This window comes from Hyalella azteca, unplaced genomic scaffold (genome assembly GCF_000764305.2).
Source record: "Hyalella azteca isolate HAZT.00-mixed unplaced genomic scaffold, Hazt_2.0.2 contig8840, whole genome shotgun sequence".
NCBI classification, from domain to species: domain Eukaryota; kingdom Metazoa; phylum Arthropoda; class Malacostraca; order Amphipoda; family Hyalellidae; genus Hyalella; species Hyalella azteca.
Window position 1 is genome coordinate 91,496 of NW_025938924.1, and position 11,938 is coordinate 103,433.

Here is an 11,938-nt window from a genome sequence, read left to right on the forward strand (position 1 = left end):
TAAATGCTCAACGTTATTTAAAAGAATGAAGTACACGAATAAAAAACAAAATTTTGTCAAATCCTAAAAATCATATCACATACTTGAAAAATTTTCGAGCCTCATATTTTAATGATTTAAAGTCTCAAATATTTCCCCATAATTTGAATAATGATTCTGTGAGTCCTATGACATTATAATTGAATGAATATTAATTACATATTTTACAATACAACAACACGATCGCAGGAAACGAATAAGAACGTGTAGGAATTAGAAGAGCATAGAGTAAAAATGTGTGATTGTAATCTCATTTGAAATCTATCTTCAAAAACCTCGGGTATTCTCAAGGGATTGCCCACAAGGTAAGAAAAAATTATTGTTAAAAAGAAAACGATAACAAAAATCAAATGTTGTTTACTTATTTTTTGTAAACGAATGGCAATAAATAATATTTTTTGGAGGTTCACTGTACTAAGTAATTTGAAAGCTAACAGTAAACTTATTATATGATTATTTTCAACAAATCAGTAAACTTAGGATCTTAAATTTATTTATTAGAATAATGATAGTACTCTAGTCCGTGCTATTACTATTAAATTTTCAAAAATAATATATATAATTTATGATAAAAGTTCTACTAGTTGTGAGATGTTGGGTGCATTGGGCTTCCTTAGATAAAAATTCATAATAATTACAATATATTAATGAACATTATTTTAAATTTGCATCGGTGAATTCATCCCTTTGATGTTTTCTAATGTTGCCTATGTTGAAATACTCGCTGATACTCAAACAAGTGAAGCCTATAAATATCCTCAATTTAACTTGGATGTCTGTTCAAAGCGCTAGAGTCACTGAATCCGTCGGGAGATATTTTTATAAAATAGTTTTTTATTAATTATGAACAGTTAGTAAAGATTTTTTCTTGTCTAACATAAACAAATTGCAAGCAATGAACAATAAATAGACACGGACTCCATTTGTCATGCGTCGAGCATGATTTCAAGTTAAGGTCAAAAAAGTATCAATCCTTTACTGCTTATTATATGAAAAATGAAAGTGCAGAGAAAAATTTTCCATTAAAATTATAAAATGGGAGCTACACTACGATTGAATTCAGCTAATATAATTTGCATATACTACATGCCAAATATTATCGCATAATTCCTCCACGGCAATGTAAATCAGGTACGATTTTTAGCGCATTTTCTCATTTATGGAAAAAATGCACTATTGTGCTCGCGATGTCCGTCCGTGACTTCACATTTTCGTCGCCGAAAAAATGCGCGCTCTGTCACTCACTGCAGTGAGTACTGAGTTATATTTTTTATCTATGGATTTGATTATATGCGGAGAAATTCCTTTGGCGTCTGTCACTTTTCACAATGGAGATTTTTTTTTGTTTTTGTATGAAGCTCATTTGTAAAATTGAACATATATCGCTTTTAATACCAGGCTGTTTTCTGCCCACATGGACACATACATCGCATTTCAAATATTTTTCTATGTTTAAATTTTGCAATTTAAATCTAATGCAATGTGGTATTTTGAACAAACAAGAAAATTAATCGCTAAAGGGACAATCAAAACAATTTTAGGTTCCTGCTCAATTTAGCGTTACTTTACTCAAGCGTTCAGTTACTCAAGTAGAGTAACTGAATTTTCGCTCGAAAATGCCGCTAATTTAACCCCAAAAATTAATAGAGTTTAGAACTATTTTACTGGATAGACTTCGCATAAAATTCTATTGTTTTGTCGATCGTTTTCTACTCTTTAAGTATTTCTATTATCCGCTATAAATAAATAAATCTGTGGCGCATGATCAACGATCCTTTGCCCAGCGCAATACTATACCTCTAGGATTTTCATTACTCGATTTCCTATTTAATGGGTGAGATCTAAATTTATCGCCCATATGCATTTATCCAAATCAGTTTTGGACATAGTAATAAATGAAAAATAGGAAAAAATTTCAACGATTTTTACTCTCCAACTTAGTGCAACACGTTACAAAAATATCAGCAATGTTTTTTCTTCTACAGCAATAATCGGTTGACGTTGAGCCACTGTTGTCGACCTTGGGGGCGAGAACGTGAATCTGTTGGTCCGGATTTTAGGGTCCATGAAGGCATATATTTTTATGCCTAATTTTTCTCTTTTTTCGACGACAATTCAAATCGGCCTTTGTGCACGCGTGCGCAAAAAAAATGTTGGCTAAAATAATAGTGGATAAATCCAAGACTGACTAAGAACAGCTGTAGATCCATTACAGATTATTATGAAATTTAAAACGCAAAAGACTTTTCTGAATTTCTCAGAATAGGTTGACGTCAAACTCAATTGGAGTATTTCAGTTTTGAAAATTTTCAACTTGAGCCTAATTTACATACACAATTCAAAATATTAAACACATTGCATAGTATTTATCTATGTTTCAATGAAGTTTGTATTGTTTGACTCATATTAATACTATTTAATACCTATTGATAATGTAGAATTGATCGGTTTCACGTCAAAGTACATGCACTTACATCCCGCTTGTCTCATATATTAATCTTGAAATTAAATCTGCTTCAAAAAGCTTTATAAAAATGTTTGTGAAACTGAAAAAAGGCATTATGAAAGAATATTTTAGAATGAATACCGAGTACTGCAAATTCAAAATAAATTTGTCTCAGCAGAGGCTAGACGGACATGTAAGAGTTGTGTGAGACGACATGTGTGGACATGTCCACAATGCCGGTGAGACACGTTCAATTTTTTAATTGACATTTAAATAATCAAGTTTATCGCTCGGTTCATTGAATGCCTATTTAAAGAGGTACGATACGGGATTAGGTGTAGTTAGTTAATATCAGTTTTCTGATTATTTTAAATTGAAATTTTATTATATTGCCATCCAAATTCCACCAAGCTTTGCAAGCTGTTATTTCATAGTTGTTTCAAATTGTTACTATATTAGTTTTATTTATCAAGATATAATATATAATTTTTCAAAAAAGATAATGCAAAAACAATAACTCGAGAAAAATGTCTTTAAACTATTAACTAATTTCTGTGAGTCGCACAAGTTTCAAGATTACTTAAATGGAATTCCTTAATCAATAAACTTCTAACTACATTAAATGCGTGAAAAATTTTTGAATACCACTATCATTACTGGCCTGAGCAGTGCGAATATTTGGAACATATTTGCTCAACTTTGGATGATTTTCCTCTAATTTTTCTAATGCAAGTTTATTTTAACAAAAAATATATTGAAGCAAAAAAAAATGTTTAAAAATTGAACTGCTAAATACCATAATCACATATAATATTTCTTACCTTGATCGCAGACATGTTTGCTTCCAGCTTATGATATGTGTAATGCAACACTAACCGTTGGCTACCGAGGGACTCTATTTAAACGGTCCACGACTCATTTTCCTTTTGTTCAGGGACGTTTAAATGTCAGCGCTAGTTTCGAGGACAAGATACAAGGTGGGAGCATGTGGCCTTGATGGAACGCTTCCTGTCAACAGTAGGAACAGTTTGCCAACATCAACTGTTTTTGATGTTGGCAAAAGTGTTGGCGTTCATCAATGCATAACCCAACACGAGTTATTACATTCCCGATGAAAGCGACGCGAAATTCGCTTAGTAGTTCTGCTGTAAATGTTGAGGTTTATCTCTGCATAACTTGAGAACAGTAACGATATTTTTCATGTTGGTAATGCAAAGTCCGCAGGATAATTCTGCTACATATGTTGGAGTTTATGAATACTTAACCTCACAGGAGTGACAGCAAGTGTCTTAGAGCATGTGTCGTAGAACATGTGTCTTAGAGCATGTGTCTAACAGCACATGTTTTACAGCATGTGTGTTCTGTTACAACATGTGTCTTACAGCATATGTGTCTTACAACATGCGTCTTCCAGCATGTGTCTTACAGCATGTGTCTTACAAACAACAGTGACAGCATGTGTCTCACAGCATGTGTTTTACAGCAAGTGTCTTTAATTTTAAATTATTTCTCTCAAAATGTGCTGAAGATGACAATTTGACGTTAAAAACTAATATTTCCGTTGCTAGTACTTCAAATCAAATTAAATCAATATTGGGAGAATTCCAATTTCGAATGAAATTTTTGATGCAAAAAATGAAATGCAAAATTTTTTTGCATTTCATGGATTTTTAAAAGTTAATATTTTCTATCCTATTAGAAATTAAGATAAATATCATTATAATGCGTCCATGGATAGATTCTAACAATTTCCATTGTAATATTTTTCACTTTTTATATTTTTTACATATTATTTTAATGATAAAGTGGCCCTAGTGCTTGTCTAAATTTCATTTCAATGCACGAATATTAAAAATATTTTAAGACAAAGCAAAAATAGTGCGTATGGGTTCAAAATTTCTTTACAGAGAATAGTTTGATAATAATCACAAATTGATCGATATGTTCAGTGTGCAAGATATCTCCACATTGGATGATGATTGGAATCACGCTAATAATTAGCAATTTCGCTACACGTATTTTAGAACGTGGTTATGAATTTACTTTCCACGATCCACAGGATATCTTTAAAGTCTAAAATCCTTGTCGTATCAACACTCACAAAGTTATTTTTCGCTTGAAATTGTTAATAAAATAGTTTTTATGCTGCTTCTCTTTTACCTGGCCATTAATTGTTTTCTATCTCCACTGTGTGTTTACTTTAAACTTGGTCGTTCGATTGATTATTCTTGCAATTTGTTGTTTGAACTGAATTACCATGAATATAAATTTCAATTTTAATACATCCTATAATCTTTTTCTTTTATTTTTGATCACATAATTCTTTACATGTTTCCCAAGTTTTTTCAACTGAAACTTGAGTATGAAAAAGGCCCAGTAAATAGAAAAAAAAGACCAAGAGTAAAAAAATGGGATATAAGATGTCATGAGGAAACTGTAAAATATAGTGCGCGGAAGAGAGACAAACCTTCGAAGAAGGACATAATTAGAACATGAAATTCACATGGAAGTTAATATACTGAAATTACGCAAAACAGAATTTATACTCGGACTTTTAATACTGGTAAACTGTTATTATTAAGCTTAACGATTCATGACAAAAAGTCATGAAATGAACACAGTGGAAAAACAAGATCAAAAGAATACAGAAAATACACATGGTGATTCAGTTATGACAGGTACACTTCCAAATATTAAATTACATTATAAAAATTGAATTATTAAGAACGTGGCAACTTGCCCCTTAGCTGTTAACTCCACGGCGGCAGACAGAAAATGAGGCAAGAGCTAACAAAGATTGATAAATAAAGATAAATAAAAGCTAATAAAGATTAATAATAAAGATTGGCTGATGTTGCCTCATTGGGCATTCTAAACGAAATTCACAATATTTGGTGGCACTATATAAATATTATATGAACAATATACAATAAATGATAGTGTGAGGTATGAAAACGAGTCACTGCAGGGCCACAGCCTGCAGGATGGCTGTTTTAAAATCCTCCTGTTATTTATAACCAATACATATGAATATTTTATACAAAATTTTTCGATTTTTCCGTCGTAATTCTGATACAATTTAGAATTCATTTGACTTCCACGAGTTTCAGAGTCCAGAAGAAATCTAAATTTAATGCAGGTAACGATTAACAGCTATATCCTTTTCATTTTCTGTGACTCGACAGCTCGTTTTTGTACGAGTGTTGTTTTCTGTGTATGTGATAATGGTAAACTCGAAAAAATAATAATATAAATGTGTCCATAAAAATCTCTTAATTGCAGTGGTATAGAAAAATTTACAAATTCACTGCAATAATTTCAACACGAGTGACCGTTTTTGTAAGATGTGAAATGCGAAGCAAACGTTACATTTTTGTGTCCTAGTGAATTTTGCACTGAACTGCAACTGCTGAATCATCAACAATATAATACGATCATCAACGACAACGGATGAGCCCGCGGTTGCCGCTGGTCGGTTACGCGCGGGGGCTGAAAATCTGCCGACAATCCATACAATTTATATTGATTGATACAATAATTAGTCTGAATTGATCGCAATATTTCCAGTTGATCGCCAGTTCAAGCATACGCAAAATTCGCAATAAATTTACTCAATATCTCAGGTGAACAAAAAAATTTTCATTCGCTGTCATTTTATAAAAAACTGCAAAAGCTGCAAAATTTTCTATTGTTCTTCGGACAACTTATATCATGAGCAGTCTGATTAATGCCCAGTGGCTTCACTTTGACTGGAAAAATTTGTGAAAACCTTGCTTCTGTGTATAAATTTTCCTCGTAATTACCGAATTAACACCAAATTGCTGCTAGATATTCTTTAACGGAATTCAATCTTGCAAGCCAAGCCCACTGAACGAGGTCATGGTCTCGTTTTGATTTCGAATGACCCGCAACCCAATAACACCTCTCTGCGTTAGATAAATAACAGTGACAAATACCTTCGTGCACTGTGTAGTTTGGGCAAACGGTGGCTTACAAGAGATTTGTCTGCACTGTGCCATCGTTGATTCAGACCCTATAAATCATCGATGATTCATCAATGACTCCCACCTATACTCGCCACCCTCTCGATTTATTAGTGTTTTATTGTCTGTTTTCGACAGATCTGGCCACCCACCGTTATGCCACCTGTAAGCTGCTATCGCCACCTATAATCATCGATGAACCACCCTTAATTTTTATTCGGGTCGTGACCAATTAAAATATCGTGTTAATATTAGAACGACAGTAAATTTATTAGGGACCGATCAAAGTCCCATCAAGAAACGCGGACCTAGAGTCGCCAATCTCAGCCGACGGCGGCCTTGTGTCTGTAGCTGTTGCGAGCCAATATTATGATTTGCTATTATGAACTGAGACAGCACAGAAGCCGAAAATTAGGGTCAAAATCTTTAAAATGAATTGCAAGAACATGTATTTTATTTTCTTTTCATAAATTTTGACGTTGAGCAAAGGAACCAAATTCAAAAGTTAACTAACCACAATTTACAACATTTGTAAAACTTAAGTTTTGTAAGCCCACTTGAAAAATGAGCTTAACATCAGAAATCATGCCTCGACGGTATCTCAAGCAAATATTCGGATAAGGTGAAAATAAAAATCAGAGAATTTGTTTGGTTATCATTTTATATCAATTCCAATTGTTTATGTTTGTTTTAACAACGTGAAGAACAGGTAATTATAAATCACGATATACGAAAAAAATTCTGAGAACTTACAATCACAGCGATACTTTTATTTTTAATTTTTTAATAGTTTGGCTCTTGTTACTCTGTTTCCCCTTTTCCATTACCTTTCCTCACGTCGTTTAGGTGAATTTTAATCGTATAAAGATAATTATGTCTGATAGAAATTAATGGTCTCATCTAATGAGAAAAGGAGTGAACAATCGGATATACATCATTTTTCATTGGCAGTTGCTGCGCCACTAACAGAAGAGTCACGTGCCACATAATGCAAAAACATAGAAAAAAATTGACCAACGAATTTTCTTTGGGAAATTTGTAATATAATTCCCGTCATACATTGTAATTGCACCGATACACCTTTGTGCAATAAGTAATTTTGTAAAAAACTAATCACGATGATCACCTTCGAAAGAATTTGAGGTAATTTATCTCTTGGTCCAATCCAAAATTTCAGCACCAACAGCAATATCAGAAATATCACTTCTCCTTGACAGGCCGGCCGGTCGCTACACAGGATGACTTGCACAATCCCGCTCGTCGATTACCCCCGGAACAGAAAATCGCCGATGGTCTCGAAGATGTTCTCACGAGAGTCTCGTCCTTGATTGCTGGACCTGCCGAAGAAGATCGGGCTTGCTCGAGGTGCTGCTTCTGTTGAATTCAACAGCATCAACAAGGCTGCCACCACCAACAGAAGCAGGAACTGAACCTGAAAAACATACGAGGGTGATATTACACATGCTGGAAACATGCGAATTTAAGATGATTTTTTTTTGCATTTACCGACAATTGATTTATTTGTTTATGTTTTATGTTGTATTATCATGCTGACCTTCAGAAAAACACAGAATTATCATGCTGAACTTCAGAAAAACACAGAAAGAGAGGTACTGTGCTCTGTATCTCTGCCAAAAAATATACATTTCCGAAAGTTCAACCAACGATGTAAGTTAAAAAAATTATTTTGCTGTTTTTACCTAAAATTGCTTTGAACTACCCTAGAATTGCAGGTGATATTTTCAAGTTAACGGAATTGAGAGGCACGGGGTTATGGTAATTCTTGAAAATCAACGAGAAATTTATTTTTTTTTTGCTAAGCAGGATAGAAATTACAAGTTTTAACTCAACTTATTGCACAAGTGTAAAAAAAGTAAGGCACTTTTATACATTAGTGAATTCACCCATGGCATTAAATGATTTCTATAAAATAAAGGCGTAATTAGATCCTTAATGTTATTGAACAAAATGAAGAACACGAATAGAAAAATAAATTGTGTTAAATACATGAAAATCATATCACATACATGAAAAATTATCGAGCCTCATTTTTTGATAATTTCACGTTTCATTTTTTGCCCCATAATTTGAATAATGATTAATTTGCATATACATGTCAAATATTCTTGCATAATTCTTCACGGCAATGTATATCAGGTACAATTTTCCTGTCTATGGAGATGATTACATACGGAGAAAAATCCTCTGGTGTCATCATATCGCTTCTCACAATGGATTTTTTTTTGTTTTTCTTTGAAGCTCTTTTGCCCAATTGGTCAAATATCGCGTTTAATTCCAGGCTGCATGCCCACACCGAGAAATATGTCGCCTTTCAAATATTTTTCTCTGATTAAATTTTGCAATTCAAATTGTATTTAATATAGTATTTTGGACACGAAGAAAATTGGTCGCTAAAAGGATAATCATAAATATTTTGGGTTCCTGATCAATTTAGCGTTTACAGGAATCTGAAAAACTCCATCTTCGCTCAACATTACCGCTGATTTAACCACAAAAATTAATGGAGTTCCAAGTAAAACTATTTAACTGAAGAGACTTGTAAAATTTCATTATTTTGTCGATCGTTTTCTACTCTGTAAGTACTTCGATTATCCGCTAAAAATAAATGAATCTGTTGCGCATGATCAACGATCCTCTTCCCGATGCAATAATAATACTATACCTCCAGGATTTTTCTTACTCGATTCCCTACTTAATGGGTGAGATCTAAATTGATCGCCCCTTTTATTTATTTAAGTCAGTTCGTACATGGTCATATGTGTAAATTAGGAAAAAATTTCAACTTATTTTCACTCTTCAACTTCTTGAAACACGTTACAAAAATACTGGCAATGTTTTTTCTACAGCAATAATCGGTTGACATCGAGCCTCTGTTGTCACGGTTAAAACAGAGGCTCGGTCCGGTTTTTTGGCGGTCCGGTTTTTAGGGTCCATGGCGGCTAATACTTTTTGAGCCCAATTTTTGCCTTTTTTTGACGACACTCATATCGGCCTTCGTGAGTGCGGGAAAAAAGTGTCGGCTAGAAGAATAGTGGAAAAAAAGTGCCGGCTAGAATAATAGTGGAAAAATGTGCCGGCTAGAATAATAGTGGATACCAGTGTCGGCTATATATAATAATATTGGATAAGACAGTTGACATCGAACTCAATTGGAGTATAACAGTTTTAGAAGTTTTCAACTTGTTCCTAATTTGCCTACCACAGTTGAAGAAATATAACTCAGTACTCACTGCAGTGAGTGACAGAGAGCGCATTTTCTCGTCGACGAAAACTCGAGGTCACGGACGGACGGACAGACGGACGGACATGGCGAGCACAATAGTGCATTTTTTCCATAAATGAGAAAATGCACTAAAAAAGCATAAAATATTAAACTTATTGCTTAGTAATTATCCATGTTGCAATGAAGTTTGTGTTGGGACACTTACATTAATACAATTTAATACCAAATGATAATGCAGAATTGTTCGGATCCCAATCAAAGTACATGCACTTACATCTCGCGTAGTATCTCATAGTAATCTTGAAATTCAATCTGCTTCAAAAAGCTTCATAAAATGTTCGTGGAACTGAAAAAGGCATTCCTAAAGATTTTTTTAGAATAAATACAGAGTACTGCAAATTCAAAATAAATAAGTATCTGCAGAGACCAGACGTCTAAGAGTTTTTACAATGCCGGTGAGACACATCAAAAATTTTGAACCGGCATTTAAATAGACAAGTTTATCGCTAGGTTCATTGAATGCCTTTTTCCAGCTACGATGCGAAGTAGGTGTAGTAGTTTATGTAAATTTTCTGATTATGTTAAATGAGAATTTTATTATGTTGCCACCCGAAATTTATTGAGCTTCGCAAGCTTTTTTTGATTCAAATTATTATAATATTATTATATATGGAAGATATAATACTTAGTTGTTTAAAGAATAATAATAACTGAAGAAATAGGGCGTCGAACTATCAACTAAGTTCTGTGAATCGCGCAAATTTCAAGGTTACTTGAATGGAATTCCATAATCATTAAATTACTAACTAAATAAAATAAGAAGAAAATTATTGTATACCGCAACAGGAATGTGAATTTAAAATTAATGGTCTACCCTAAGCAATGCGAATATGTAGGTCTGCTTTGGTCAACTTTGGATGATTTTCTTCCAATTTTTCGAATGTAAGTTTATATAACAAAAAATGGTCGAAAAAAATGAGTATGAAAATTGAATTGCAAAACATCATGATCACGAATAATATTCCTTACCTTGATCGCAGACATGTTTGCTTCCAGCGTTTGATATGTGCAATGCAGCACTGACCGCGTTGGCGTCCGAGGGGCTCTATTTAAACGATCCACGTTACAATTTTTCTTTTGTTCAGGGACGTTAAAATTTTTGTAACGTCCCTGAATTTTTACAATTCTTTTACAATACAATTCCATGTTATAATTTTTGTTTTGAATGTCAGTTCGCCTTTCGAGGACAAGGAGCAAGGTGAAGCAAGTGCCCTTGATGGAACGTTTTCTGACAACAGTAACAAAATTTTTGATGTCGACAATTGCGTTGTATATGTTAGCGTTCATCAATACATAACCTAACAACACTGATAACATTTTTGTTGGAAGTGATGAAAAATTTGCTTTATAGTTCTGCTGTAAATGTTGAAGTTTATTAATGCATGACATGAGAACAGCAACAAAATTTTTGATGTCGACAATTGTTTTGTATATGTTGGCGTTCATCAATACATAACCTAACAACACTGATAACATTTTTGATGACGCAAAATTTGCTATATAGTTCTGCTGCAAATGTTGAAGTTAGTTAATGCATAACTTGAGAACAGTAACAACATTTTTATGTTGGCAATGCCAAGTTTGCCAGATTATTCTGCCACAAATGTTGCAGTTCATTAATACTTAACCTTGCAACAGTGATACCTATAGATGTCGATGCTGACGATGTGAAGTCCACGTCATTACAAGAAACGGGATTCATGACAGAAGTATATATGCTTGTGAAAGATTTTGCTAAGTGATCTTTACTGTTATCTGAGCATGTAATTTTTAAACTATGATAAAAAATTGTCGGTTCGAATTTGTTTACAGAAAATTGAAGCAGAGAAAAATATTGAACATAATGTTAATAAAGCACAATGTATAAAATAAAAATTACAAGTAGGATTAAGGGCATGCAGATGGATCCAAATTTCCAGATTAAACACTGCGCCAATACACTTTTATGAGGATCCAAAAAATGCATATATTATATTAGTAAATAAGCAAAATAAACAATTTACACTAATATCCGTTACCACTAAAATCCGTTAACACTAATATCCGTTAACACTAAAATCCGTTAACACTAATATCCGTTAACACTAATATCCGTTAACACTAATATCCGTTAACACTAAAATCCGAATATTACTTACATTTCCATCGCGAATGGAATCCTCGAAA

General features: G+C 33.3%; 1 long non-coding RNA gene across 1 annotated transcript; it reads right to left on the reverse strand.

Annotated features, from left to right (window-relative positions):
• Positions 1–7,111: 7,111 nt before the first annotated feature.
• LOC108681533 lies at positions 7,112–10,790 on the reverse strand. The gene is made up of 2 exons (XR_001931511.2): positions 10,742–10,790; positions 7,112–7,900 (listed from the first exon to the last, which is right to left on the reverse strand). It is a non-coding gene; the product is annotated as an uncharacterized LOC108681533 (long non-coding RNA).
• Between the last annotated feature and the right edge of the window lie 1,148 nt (positions 10,791–11,938).